Below are 13,601 nucleotides of genomic sequence, written 5' to 3'. Positions count from 1 at the left end.
CGCATAGCGCTTGACGCTTAAAATCGGCAAAATAGTTGACGGCGCTATCACTTCCGTCAACTAAAAAATAAATTGACGGCGCTAGCCTCAGCGTCAACAAAAAGTTGACGCCGTCAAATTAACGGCGTCAACGTACAACACTGCCTACAGATTAGATAAGTTGATTTTTATTTGGATAAAAAATAAGCGAATCGCCCTCTTAAGATATGCTATTGAGTTCAAAAAACAGGTCGGTGTCAATATTCAGAGAGCTTGGCTCAGCTGTGTAACTTTGTTAAAAGTAACTCTGATTACCAAGGTCATCGGCCTTTATACAAATAGGCTAGTCAGGTTTCAGGTGTTATCCAGCAATAGTAAAACAAACAAACCAAGAACGCGACTAAATTGTCTACGTGACATTATACTTAACTTGGATGGTGGAAAAGTAATTAAAAATTTATTGAGAAGTTATGAAATCATAAAATATCCTCTAGCTGTGAATTACACCTGCCAAAGGTGCAGTAGCTACATGGATTGTGCGTAAAGAAGTTGTGACTTTGAAATAATACTGTATTTATACTTTAATTCTGCAAGGTAACTTTTTGGGGCCATTTGTCTTCATAAATAAGAGTATACGATTGAGGCAACTGGTTATTATACCAGCTGTCAATAAACAATGAAAAGTCCAACGAAATCTCAGAACTATTTATGCTGCCTTAATCCACCTTTTTCTTGATAATGATAAGTGTACAAGCAGCTTCAAAAGATTTAAAACTTTAACATTAGCTGAAAATCTTATAAAATAAAACTACGAAACTGAATCACATGATAGGCTACGGCAAATATTTTCGCATTGTTAGTGAAAAGTTGCTGCTCTCGTCTGTCGTTTAACGCAATGATAGCTTGTATACTTCAATGGCGACTTGCTATTTCTGACTGAAAACTTCACTTTTAAGAAAATTCTAACTGGTCTGACATTTACGGCCAAACAAACACGCACCGAAGTGAACTTGCACTCTGACACATTTCAGAAAAAGCCGAGAAACCAGTGGTGCAATTAACTTTCAACAAAGCACGCAAGAATTTAAAAATTTTCCGTTTTTGCAATAACCAATTGTTTTCAAACGTCACTTTAACATTAATGATATCACCAACAGAACCAAAAAACATTGCAACAACAGAAAAAGGAAGACCCAGTCAACAAATGGTTCTGCAGACGTTGAATTAATATAAAAAAAACAGTTTGCTAGCTGGAAACCTCACCACGCACTGTCAAAATTTTGCTGAATTTTAGAAGTACCTTTGCTATTTTAGTCTCTTTTACTTTGGATTTGACATTTTGTAAAAGCAGTCATGCGAGAAAGAAAAATTGGAACAATCTGTTCTTACAGTGACATCGAAGAATAAGATCAAAGTTTAGAAACAAAGTACAAATTTCATTTGAGCCAGCCAAACAAAACCCAACCAAATTATTATTTACAAGAAAGCTCATAAATGAAAATAAAGCTTGGGCAAGACAAAGAAATTTTGCATCGAATAGAGACAAATGTTCGTTTTTGTTTTAAAGTATTTTGTATTGTCCAGTGTCCACACCTAAGTCCTATTTGAAATCCAGTAAGTTGCAATCATAAATGCGTTGATGCGTAATCCACAATGGCGAAAAATACGCAATACAAGCTATAAACAAAACATGCCTTTGTATAGACTAAAATTAAAAACTATGTTTGCTGACAAAAAGCTACCAATTTTAAAAGTTCTTAACAACATCCAAGGTTTAAATTAAACAACAGGCATGCATGTGGTTTTGGTGTGATTTTTTCTTTGACTATACAGTACAGTATCACCAACCGTGCCAACACAATCAGAAAAGCGGTTTTAATAAAAATCATAATATTATGATTAAATATATATAGTTTTATGGTTTGATGGTTAATCATATGGTTGTATTGATTGTCGTTCTACATCAGCAAAGGTTTTTTAACTGCACGGATCATTTTTAATTTCATATCATATTTACGATGTCATCACATTATTGCCCGACTTATCCTTATTGCGTCACGCAAGAAAGAACACAGTCGGTACCATTTTTACACTTTTCGGTTTGACCCGACCTGGAATCGATCTCAGATCTACCAGCACCAGAGCCGAAGGCGATAACTACTTGGCCACTGAGCTGGTTTAAAAATGCATTTAGCAAGACCTGCTTCAGATTTGAGCAAAGACAACTATGTAAATACACAATGCATTTCCTTATCACAAGCATGCACTTATAATACTGCATACGCCTGAAGCTACAAACGATAGGTCTACGTCTGAACAAGGCAAAGCCGATTCGCAAACTGCAGTCTTGTTCAGGCCATGGCTTCAAGACCAACTCGCTCTGCATACCTAAATATTCCATGAAAGGTTGGAGACTGAGGCTATCAGCATGATATTTATTCATCTTTGTATTAATCGAACTCAAAGTTTCGCGGTATTCATAATGAAATGTTTTCGACAAAGCAACAGAAAATGGGAACAATTGTAGGCTACATGACACACTCCTCTTTGTTGAAAATTTAACATCAAACCTTAGGCTAAATTAACATTGCTGAGTGAACAATATGCTTAAGCTATCTATAATCAGTGGCGTAGCCAAGGGGGGGGGCACCCCCACCCTCCCCCCTTTTTGGCACGCGTGTGATGTCACATCATTGAGAATGATACTTTCAGTCTCTTTATGTCTCTAAAACAAAGTTTGCCTAATTTTAAACAAGACTGCATCAAAAGAGCGAGTTTTGCCAATACCAAACATTCAAATAGCTCAGCCAGGGACGTTGAATCAATGTTGAAAAGACCTGCGAAAAATTTTGAGAGTTAAATTTTGAGAAAGGACAAGCTGGAAGATTTTAACTGGACAGACTCACAAGAGAAGGTTTTGATCACAAATGCAGGTCGGTGTCATAAAAGATTTGGTCTTTCCAATGTCAGAACTTCTCACTCATGATTACTCCCCGTATCTGTTTAATATGATAAATGTGCTCGGGAGTACATTTGTGATGCTGTTATCAGGAGCGTAGCCAGCAAAAAGGTCGAGGGGAGGGAGCAAATACGTATTATTGCATTAGTCAGTGAGCCCGACAACAAGTTGGCGAAAAGGAGTTCTGGGAGACCTTCCCTAGAAATTTAAAAAAAATACATCTTAAAACTAAGCCTTCTCAGAGTACTTTTAACTAAAATTCATATTAAAACTCTATTAAATGATGCTGTAACAAAAGGTGAAATGTTTATGCCAACTATTTCGAGGAGGAAGGTAGCCTAATTGCCCTGTAGTAGCCTATACAAAGATCCCCCCTATAAAAATAAGTACACTTTTGTCAGAGATTTTTCAATCAAACAGTTTTCATCAACACAGCTTTCTTGCGCCCTCTTGTCTTCTTTCAAGGTGTAGAAAACGTAGTTAGACGTTCCACAGTGCAGTGAAGCAGTCCAGAAAGTGGCTCCGCCATGCTTTGTTAAAAGCATATATCGGGTCCAATTCATTGACGATTTTGACAGCAGAAGCGATGGCATGTACTCCGTGATCATAGGTAGGCTATTCTTTGTTGATCCACGAGAAGGTCTTTAACTAAAAAGCAGGCTTCAACACCTAATTGGTTAAGGCAGGATCGGCAACCTTTTTGGTACTACAGACAGGTTTAAGGCAGACATTACTTTACGGCCGGTTTTTAACAAAACACTTTCGGTGCATGCACATACAGTAGCCTATATTACTAAAAGCCCTGGGCTTGTTTTGCAGCAATCTGCATTCATCTTGGGATGATGGCTGTCAAAGGCACCGGCAGTGTTTTCGTTATGTCGCCTACTTCGCAATTTTTCTTGTTTGCTGTTGTTTTGAAGTTTTTGAAGGAAAGTTTATGAAATTCTTATTTGTGTTTGGTTTTAGGATAAGTTTGCACTAGCCGGGTTGATTAAACTTTTTGTAATTTTTGGAGCAATTTGGCCTTGATTTTGTGGGGCCCGTTAACAAATTGCTCACACACCGATAGCGGTCCGCGGTCCGTTGGTTGCCTACCCCTGGGTTAAGGTATGAGGAACGACTGTTTTCGCTTCTTTTTCTTCTTCAAGAGTCCTATTTTAACAAGGGGGTAATTGTCGCAATAATTAGGCCTAAGTACTGATAGAGTATTTGTAATTCTATGGCATTAAAATAAGAATTAGGGAATGTATTGCTTTGGGAAACTCCATAGCCTACCATTTGATTTTACAGCGGTTAACTTATACCTTGGGGTGCCATATTGTCTTAGTCTGCCAACTTTTGAATCATTCCAATAACTAGATGCCGATCGTCACTTTGCATCTGTGTAGAGTGCTGATGCCGACACGGTAACACAAAAAAAAACTTATGAAAATCCTGTTCAACTTTCTCTGGTGTCCTTCGCCATTGAATAACTCCAGAGAAGCAAAACACTTCCTCCTGCCAAAGATGGAGGCCTCAAGATAGTAGACATCCAATCCAAATTCAGAACATGCCGCATCGACAGCATTCTCCATCTGCTTCTTATAGAAGACGCCACCGAAATGTGGCACATAGCCCTACGGACCATATTCAACTTGAGTCAAACTGAATTTGAATTTAAGAAATAAAATTTATATTTCCACCTTACCTATCCTCGACATCCTATAGGATATTTCATGGAGGGTACAAATGGGGTGACTTTGAAAGATCAATACAATCCGGCACAATCACCAACTGCAAGTTTTGCCAAAAAAACTGATGATAATGTGACTTGCGTCCTAACAGAGTGCTCTTTTGCTTGATTGAATATGGGAGTGCCTGAAACAGCAATGTTCTTACTTAATCAATGAAACCTGGAAATCACAAACGACGTGATCCTTTACAATCAATTTCCCGGCGAACAAAAGAAGAATTCAAAATCATTGATCATGGTGAATGACGCCAAGCATACCATCATCCAAAAGAAGATATCTGTGGATTTGTGGCAAATGGCAACACATAGCCTACACATGGAGCACAAAACGGTCCACTACCCAAGTCCACTAGCGTACGCAGGGGGGGCATTGGGCCATGCCCCCCTCCCCCCTTAAAAATGTTTTAGTAGTTAACGACGTAGATTAAGGCATTTAATACGTTTTAAATTGCACTTTCAAAGCAATTAACAATGTTGTTTTATAGACTAAGCCAATACGAAATACATGGCCCAATCCACCTACCCCACCCCAGGTATGCCAATGTCTGTAAGCCTATTATAGTGAGAAAGAAATGGATAAAGTTTAAACTAAAACCATACTGGGATATTATGAAGACGTCTGGGATATCAATGGCCAGTGGCGTAGCTAGGGGGGGGGTTGGTCGCTACAACCCCCCTTTTGGCACGCGTGTGACGTCACGATATTGAGAATGATGCTTTCAGTCTCTTTATGCTTGGGAATGATGCTTTCAGTCTAAAATAAACTTGCCTAATTTTAAACAAAACTGCATTACAAGAGTGAGTTTTGCCTAGCCCAGTGCTTCTCAAACTTTTTTACGCCGTGTACCGCCTGAGCACTTTCCATCACTTGGCGTCCCGGTCAATTTGCAAAAAAAAGACAAAAGCAAAGTCATTGTTACTTTTGTAACAAATACTCAACAAAAAAACAAGTAAAAAAACACTTTTATTAATGGTCTTTCGAATTTTGATGCGAAGTGTGCGCTTGCTTATTTGCAACCAGCTTATCCAATTGCGGTCCAATGGAAGACAATGCTACTCGAAGAGGAGCATGGATATCCAACGCGTTTCTGTGTTTTCCCTTTAAACAGCTCATGGTGGAAAAGCCGGCTTCACATAGATATGTAGAAGGGAATGGAAGCGATGTTTTAATAGCCATGGTACACAGTCTCGCATATTCTGCTTTTGTTTTGACCCAAAAGCTTGCAAGGGAGTTTGATTCAAAAGATTTTCGCAAACCTTCATCAGCAGATAGATCCAATAATTTATCTTTTAAATCGACACTTATATTTAACTCTTCTACGTTTACAGTTGGTGCAAATGGGTTTCGAATCCATTCATTTCCTCTTTGTGGATCTTTTTGTTCCGGAAGATAATGTTGAATACGTTCCACCAAATTTGACAAATGTTCTGTGGCAGTATCTTGAACACATTTTACGTCCAAATTGTCTCCAGCATCGTCAATAACAGTAGCTAACTTAGGAAACATGTCGTAACAATTGTTCGAGACTCGAATCTTCCATGCTTTCAGCTTTCGTTGCATGCCGTCAATTTTATCTGCTGTTGCAAAAAGTGAAGCATTTTTTCCTTGCACTGAAGTGTTAAGGCCATTCATAATAACAAAAATGTCAGTTATGTAAGCTAGCAAAGCAAGCCATTGTTCATTTATAAAATAGCTTAAATACGATGGATCGATCATGTTTTCGAACAAATGTTGAACGACTTCTTTTTACAGTCAACACCTCAGTCACCTCAGTGTTTCCAGCATTACTTTCGTTTGATCATTGTTTCTGTTTCATATATTTGTCCATATAGGACCACGCTTTGCCATTTGTAAAACTTAGCTAAAACTATAGTTTTTATAGGCTAATATGGGCTAACAGCTAACTCACTTTCTAAAAAAGAACAAGGTTTATAGCTTCAACAAATCTATGTAAAAACATGCTCAACTCACTACAATCATCTGATATTTTGAAGTCAGAGTGTGGCCGATCGATTGAGCCTCTCACTTCTCTACTCGTTACTGGACGCTGCAGGTATAGTCAAGCACGTGGACACAGCACAAACACACAAAAAGGATGATCATCTCGCATCGAACATTGCGATACTTTGTTGAAATAATGGATTACAAAATAACATTTCTTTGTAACGTAACTGGAATTCGTCGTAGTAGCGGGCCACCAAACAGTCTATAGCTGGAAAAGCAGATTGAACATTATCGTTGCCTAAAAATTATTATATAGACGTTCTGATCAATATAAAACAAATTACTCAATTTAAAATTTCTCCTAACTGACCGTGTACCAGCAGCCAAGTGCTCGCGTACCGGCACCGGTACGCGTACCGGCGTTTGAGTAGCACTGGCCTATAGCCTATACCAAACATCTCAGCCAGGAATTAGCAACAAGAAAACATAAAGACTTAGCTTTATTTCCGAAAAATGCTGAAGAAAACATGATCTTATCCTTTTGCTATGCCACCTGACAGCACCATTTTATAGGAATATTCATACCCACATTTTTGTTAAAAATGCTCTCAGAATGCACCAAATTCAATTCAATGCACCAAATTCAAAATTTTCTAGGGGAGGCCCCCCCAGACTCCCCGCCGCTGGGTGTCGTCTTACGCGAAAATGCCATCGGGCTTCGCCCGCCGGTCGTCAAAATTCCTGGCTACGCTACTGCAGTGCCGGATTAACTATAGTAGCAGATGTAGCAGCTGCTACGGGCCCCGCGCTTCACAAGGCCCCGCGCTTGGTGAGCAAAACATTTTTTTGCAAAAAAAAAAAACTGTCGAACATTGTTGATAAGTAATTTTTGGCTTGCAAACTGGAATGGTATGGAAGAATATTATAGTTGTAGGATTAAATTACTTAGTCCCAACGTCTTATCCCTTCCTGATTATTGTAAACTTTAAAAACTGGTAATTTCCGCTGGAGGCAACTGCTTGATCGAGTGCCACGAGCCCACGATACTAGTTGTTTGAAAGATTATTCGACTGTACTGTACACCAGTGAGAAGAGTATCAATCTTGCTATTACAACGCGTTCAACATGAGTGGGAAATATAACGGATAGGCCTACAGGCACTTCTCAAAAAAAATATGGTGCTGTTGCAGAATATGTTCCATGTTATGCTCATTCGTTGAATTTAGTTGGTGTATGCGCTGCACAATCGTGTCCAGAAACAGTTCAGTTCTATGACTTTGTTGAAAATATCTATGTAGGCTATTCTTTGCTGCTTCAACACACCGGTGGTTCGTTCAGGAGTGTTCAGGTGGTGGAGTGCTAAAGAAGCTCTCTGAAACACGATGGTCCGCAAGAGCTGATGCCATTAAGGTTATTAAAGAACGTTTTCCTTTCATAAAGGAGGCACTGGAGAAACTTGCGAATGACCAAGTGCAAAAGGCAGAATGTCGACAGCAGGCAAATGGACTCCTCGAGAAAATGGAGTTGCTCAAAATTGAAATCTTAGTGGTTTTTTGAAATAGCTTACCCGATCGCTTCCAGGCAAGTCAAGCCTCTCTTCAAACAAAGCGGCAAAATCTCGACATTTCTTCAGCGTTGTGTGCCTCTTTGGCAGGATCCCTACAGACTTTTAGACCGGCTTTTAGAGAACAATTCGCTAAGTTTGAGTCAGAGGCGCAGAAGTTGACTCCAGTGCCGGATTACCGACCAACAAACACAAGAAGAATTGTCCAAAATCGAACGCACGATGAGAATGTAGGCAGTGGCCGTTCAGTTTCAGATGCAATGGATATCAACTAAAGACAAATTCCCGGTGGAAGTTTTCCTTGCAGTATTGGACAGCCTACAATCTGTGCTGGAGCAACGTCGCAAGGCATAGGCCTACACCAATCCGTAAAGCACATTGCTATTGATTGCTCCTCTCCAGAACTCAATTATTTCACTTTGATTAAAGAAAACAATATTGACACCATGTTTCCTAACATTGACAATTTGTTACACATTTATCTATGTATGATGGTAACTGATTGTAGCCTACTGGAGGGAGAGAGATCATTTTCAAAATTGAAGTTGATTAAAAGCTAGCCTATCTGCGAAACACGATGGGGCAAGAGCGGCTACACTATAATAAAAAAATATCAAATCTATAAAATATTCAATTACTTCCCAGTCATTATCTGTAGCCTACATCAAATCAATCTGCTACAGGCCCCGCACTTGGTTAATCCGACACTGCGCTACTGTACTGTCAATGCCCCCCCCCCCCCCCTTGAGAAAATCCTGCGTACGCAACTGCCCAAGTCCTATGGGTAATCATGACAAAAACAAATAGGGCTACATAGGCTACCGTACCAAAAAAACATAACCTAACATTCTTTTATCGTCTGACATTTCCCTTACTCCTAAACCTTTTGCAGTCAGAAAAAAAAGGACCAATCTAGATACCCTTCTCAACCGTCCCTCTCAGCCGTCATTGATGGTCGAGATTACTGTTGCAGCAACGGGTCTCACTTAGCTTAGTACGGTCGTAGAACAGCTTTGAAAAAGTTTAGACAGTTAAGGGTTTAACAATCCTTTTTTAGCCCGTCTTTCTCACTCATCTCAAACGGCCCGATGCAGAAACTGTGATTGCAGCTGGAAATTTTTAACCATCTCTCTCTCTCATCCTGGGATGATAAGATTGCAGCGGCCCATTCAAAAAAGACTCTGGTGTCAGCACAAGCTACCCTCCTTCCAGAGATGTACGTATACGCCGCAACTTTTTGTTTACGCTAACGCTTGCGGCCACATTTTTTTGGATAGTTTGCGCTTGAGGCTACGCCGTAAAATTTGCGCGGTTTTTTAGCGCATAGCATCAACGCATACTTTTCAATGTCTTTTTTTCGCTACAACACGCCAATACCTTCCAGCGCTGCAGTCGAAAGAATGTTTTCAATGGGCAAACACATATTGGAACCAAAACACAGCAAAATGTCAGATGAACATTTTCAGATGCTTGTGTTTCTTCGTGGAAACTCAAAATAAAACTTGTTTGTTTCGAGTGGTTTATACCGCGTGAATGTTTGTCACCTAGCAAACAAAATTAGTTTACGCTAGTGTATGCGCTGACGCCACCAACTTTTTTTACAAGTTGCGTTGACGCATACGGCGTATGGTTTTTCAAACGTTTGCGTTAACGCTGGCGGCGTCAATATTTTTTGTTTGTGCGTAGGCTACATCACTGCCTCCTTCTGGCCGCCTCTCTCTGGCCTGTTCACCATATGAGATGTGATGAGGCAGGTAACAATTCCATTTTATATAAAAAATAATGTAAACCTGCAAGGTGTGGTGGTGGTATCCAGTGTTTTTTTTAAGGTGTTTTGGGGGACCGAAACGGTCCCCCAAATTTCTCCAGCGGTTTCCCAAAATTTGGACTTGCAACTACAGTAGAAAAGTAATGGTTGTTTCTCGCTATGTCTTGTCGATAATACGGATATAGCCTACAATCAATAGTTCAAATCCGGAAAACAAAATAAGTGGAGGTACAGCTAACAGCTGAATCAAAGAGTTATTCACAAAAGAAGTGCACCTTCGATACTCGTCAATGTTTATTTCTGATTTATGGCGCATAATGATCAGTTTTTACGTGTGGAAACATAACAAGCAGAAGCCAACAAGCACACTTTGTGTGATTGTGCAGCAAACTTGTTTGGCGGCCGTGTTGGGCAGGCTGTTTGGTCGCTGTCACAATCATTTAAGCTGTGCCTTGTCGAATAATTCATTTTATGTTGCGTTGATTGTATGTAGTTATGGCTATTTTTTGGTATTTAAATGAAACACTTGCGGTCTCTTAAAACTACTTAGCGGTCACCCAAACCAAACCTTAAAAAAAAACCTGGTGGTGTCCACCTTGAACTCTAAGCGTTGCGTAAGAAAAAAATAAAATTATGTCCTTCTATTGCGTTGTTGTTTAAGACTGAGATAAAGTTGTTCAAGACACTGGGAATTGAACCATAATTGCTTACCGTATTTTACACATTGCCGATTAAGTTTTTATATTCCGAGAAATATGACCCAACGTTCTTATACCTGTTGTTCAAGTTTCACAGTGCACAGCGATTGCTTTGCGTGTTACAGCAATCAAAGTAAATTTACACTTTTTATTTAAATTTAAAGTACGGTAAATTCAAGAAATTATTTCTTAAAATTAAGAGCAAAATTCTTTCTTTTCCGACTTCTAAAGCTAAAACCTCAATTGCTAAGGTAACAGGGATTTTCCGACTTCTTTTCAAATTTTCATTGAAATTCACGGTTGATTAATCAACCAAAGAAGGTTGCTATGAAACATTGGACACATCCATAGTTCCATACCAGAGGCTGCTGAAAGAAAGAATATATCAGAGAGAGAGAGAGAGAGAAATAAACTTTAAAATACCGAAATAAACTTGATATATCAATCAATCAAGTTTATTTCGGTATAGCTCCACATTCATTTTCAATGTACACATCAGTAGATATAACAAATCGCTTTTTTGATATGGAAACTACACCATGGTAAGGTAAAGGTGGGTCCCATACTTGATTCAAGTGTTGGGTATGAGAAGATAAGGTTCTCATTGTACTAAGCCTTCGGCACTAAGGAGAGTAGGGTGGCCAGTTCCTTTCTCTCGGCCGCCTTTACTTCAGCAACTACGCCTACCCATTTTATTACACCCTGGGTAGAGGTGAGCGGTGTTTTCAACAACCAGCTTAGCCAGGAGTTGAATCAGGTTTGCATAATTGGAAAGCCAACGCCTTATCCGTTGCGCCATCCCACCACCATGGAGGCACCGAAAAAACCATGCGGTTATCTAAGTCAAGGTGCCCCCACGTATAGTAGCCTAATTTTATTTGTCAATCGAATATCACAGATAACCAAATTCAATCAGGAAAAAATGTGATAAAATACACATAGCTAAAGGGATGCTTAATAGCAGCAATTTATTCTGATAAAGTAAAAGTAGTAAAACCCTTTTTTCAGTCAATAAAAATCAATTAGTTTGCTTCGATTGCGCTATATAAAACAGTCAACAAAACTTTGAAGACAATGTTGCATAGTGCTTTTGCAGGTTAAGCCATAGCCTAGGACAGTCTGGATAGCATCGGAATTCCAAAGGCAATTGGACTCCATTCTGCAGTTACCTGATAAAAAGACCATAAATAAAGTACGTAGTTTATTTCTCTCACAATGTCATAAGCTGTAGTAGTAATAGTCCAGTTTTAATCCGGTGATGTCCCCATTACCGAGGGTGGTCGGATTCACCTCCAAGTACCGCAATTGCCTTCACACCTTGCCTCCAAATTGATCTGTCTAACGCGTCCTCTCTTGTCAAGCCCACCTTGCTGCTTTCCACTTCAACTTGCCTTTTCCACGTTTTCTTGGGTCTTCCTTATTTTCTTTGGTCTTCCACTTGCAATTCCAGCGCTTTTCTTAAAACATCATCTTCATCCCTTCTCAAAACATGCCCATACCACCTCACTCCATTCGCTTTCGCCAACTTATCAACATTCTCATTCAACCCAAGCGAGTTCACAAGTTCTTCGATATTCCCTTTGCCCATCAGTTTCACACCACGCATTGCTCTCACCAATCACCATCGCTCTCTCAGTTCTTCTTAAAATTGCCAATTCGTTTTCCCGTAAGCACCATGTCTCACTTCCGTACAGCATTGCAGATTTCACACAACTAGTATAAATTCTTCCATTTTCAACGAAAATCTGCTACCACATAGCAACTCTCGGCATTCTCTGAATTTTACCTAACCAAACCTTACTCTTGCAGTCACAGCCGCTTCACAACCACCACTGGCATTCAATCTACCTCCTGGATAGCAAAAGGCCAGTTTACTAAAAAATAAATGCTCTCTGGCTAGGTAACCATTTTGCTCAGCACAGTCTGCAACCTGTGGTGAAAATTCAACATAGTTGGTGTTTATTTATTCAGCTGTATGCAACAATTGACACATGTTTCATTGTTGTAGACCAGGGGTCATAAAACTACGGCCTGCGGGCCGGTTCTGGCCCGTGAACTGATTTTATCTGGCCTGCCACGTGCTGCGGAAATAACAGCTGCACTACAACTGTTAAGGAAAGGACTGACGTTGCTATTGAGCTACACGCAACCTGCTAATGATTTTTCCATATGGTTTCTTCTTATGACATCACAAACTTTGTTGTTTAAAACACCAATGTTTCATCAATGCGACATCTCTGTTTAGGCAAATCATACCAGCCAGACTAGGCATTACAGCAGGGTATAACTTTTCCAGAAACCTTTCCATTTTCATCACAACTTTGCTATTCCATCGCTGACTTTGTTATTTATTGTGCTCAATTCAAGTCAATGGAGATTCTAAATAGTTGTATATCTTTTTGCAATTTGCATCCGGCCCGCAGCTGTTAATCTCGCAGCAATCCGCCCCTCAGAGAAAAAAGTTTGGTGACCTCTGTTGTAGACAAACAAACCCCTAAAGTCACATATAGTTACTGTAATAGGCTAGTTACGGTGAGTTTTTAGAAACAGCTGTTTACAAATAAATAAAAATAAGGATGAGAAACAGCAAAGTAAATACTTCCACAACGTTTGATAGGATTTTTATTCAATGTGTGTGTACAGCACATTCTTTGCACAGTTCAGTGGGCTGTGTGGATGAAATTTGTAGACCGGACCTGGCTCACGGGTCATAGCATGGTAACCCTTGATCTAGCTGTAGCCAACGATATCCTGATATTGTATTTTAAGCAAAATTAATAAAAGGTTTTCAGTACCGTACGGCGTACATGTACACATTGTATTAATTTATTTGTTGGAATGCAAAGTTAATGTAACGATAGTAAAATATAAAATAATTTTACTTTTTTATAAATATATGATATAATCTGTGATAAACTATATTAACACCCTTTGTTTGTTTTGCACAGAGAGTTAA

General features: G+C 39.4%; 1 pseudogene; it reads right to left on the bottom strand.

Moving 5' to 3' along the window:
• Positions 1-5,637: 5,637 nt before the first annotated feature.
• On the bottom strand, positions 5,638-6,303 carry LOC145781635 (SCAN domain-containing protein 3 pseudogene; annotated as a pseudogene).
• Positions 6,304-13,601: the final 7,298 nt, after the last annotated feature.

Source organism: Aplidium turbinatum, chromosome 13, assembly GCF_918807975.1.
Source record: "Aplidium turbinatum chromosome 13, kaAplTurb1.1, whole genome shotgun sequence".
Taxonomy (NCBI): domain Eukaryota; kingdom Metazoa; phylum Chordata; class Ascidiacea; order Aplousobranchia; family Polyclinidae; genus Aplidium; species Aplidium turbinatum.
The sequence above is the reverse complement of the archived record's forward strand: the minus strand, read 5'-3'. Positions and strand labels throughout refer to the sequence as shown.